Below are 1328 nucleotides of genomic sequence, written 5' to 3' on the forward strand. Positions count from 1 at the left end.
ATGTCTATTTAGGTCTTCTGCCCACTTTTGGACTGGGTTGTTTGTTTTTTTGATATTGAGCTGCATGAGCTGCTGGTATATTTTAGAGATGAATCCTTTGTCAGTTGCTTCATTTGCAAATATTTTCTCCCATTCTGAGGGTTGTCTTTTGGTCTTGTTTATGGTTTCCTTTGCTGTGCAAAAGCTTTTAAGTTTCATTAGGTCCCATTTGTTTATTTTTGTTTTTATTTCCATTTCTCTAGGAGATGGGTCAAAAAGGATCTTGCTGTGATTTATGTCATAGAGTGTTCTGCCTATGTTTTCCTCTAAGAGTTTGATAGTGTCTGGCCTTACATGTAGGTCTTTAACCCATTGTGAATTTATTTTTGTGTATGGTGTTAGGGAGTGTTCTAAGTTCATTCTTTTACATGTAGCTGTCCAGTTTTCCCAGCACCACTTATTGAAGAGGCTGTCTTTTCTCCACTGTATATCCTTCCCTCCTTTATCAAAGATAAGGTGACCATATGTGTGTGGGTTTATCTCTGGGCTTTCTACCCTGTTCCATTGATCTATATTTCTGTTTTTGTGCCAGTACCATACTGTCTTGATTACTGTAACCTTGTAGTATAATCGGAAGTCAGGGAGCCTGATTCCTCCAGCTCCATTTTTCGTTCTCAAGATTGCTTTGGCTATTCGGGGTCTTTTGTGTTTCCATACAAATTGTGAAATTTTTTGTTCTACTTCTGTGAAAAATGCCAGTGGTAGTTTGATAGGGATTGCATTGAATCTGTAGATTGCTTTGGGTAGTAGAGTCATTTTCACAATGTTGATTCTTCCAATCCAAGAACATGGTATATCTCTCCACCTATTTGTATCATCTTTAATTTCTTTCATCAGTGTCTTATAATTTTCTGCATACAGGTCTTTTGTCTCCTTAAGTAGGTTTATTCCTAGATATTTTATTCTTTTTGTTGCAATGGTAAATGGGAGTGTTTTCTTAATTTCACTCTCAGATTTTTCATCATTAGTGTATAAGAATGCCAGAGATTTCTGTGCATTAATTTTGTATCCTGCTACTTTACCAAATTCATTGATTAGCTCTAGTAGTTTCCTGGTAGCCTCCTTAGGATTCTCTATGTATAGTATCATGTCATCTGCAAACAGTGACAGCTTTACTTCTTCTTTTCCTATTTGGATTCCTTTTATTTCTTTTTCTTCTCTGATTGCTGTGGCTAGAACTTCCAAAACTATGTTGAATAAGAGTGGTGAGAGTGGGCAACCTTGTCTTGTTCCTGATCTTAGTGGAAATGCTTTCAGTTTTTCACCATTGAGAACAATGCTGGCTGTAG

This window comes from Physeter macrocephalus, chromosome 9 (assembly GCF_002837175.3).
Source record: "Physeter macrocephalus isolate SW-GA chromosome 9, ASM283717v5, whole genome shotgun sequence".
NCBI classification, from domain to species: domain Eukaryota; kingdom Metazoa; phylum Chordata; class Mammalia; order Artiodactyla; family Physeteridae; genus Physeter; species Physeter macrocephalus.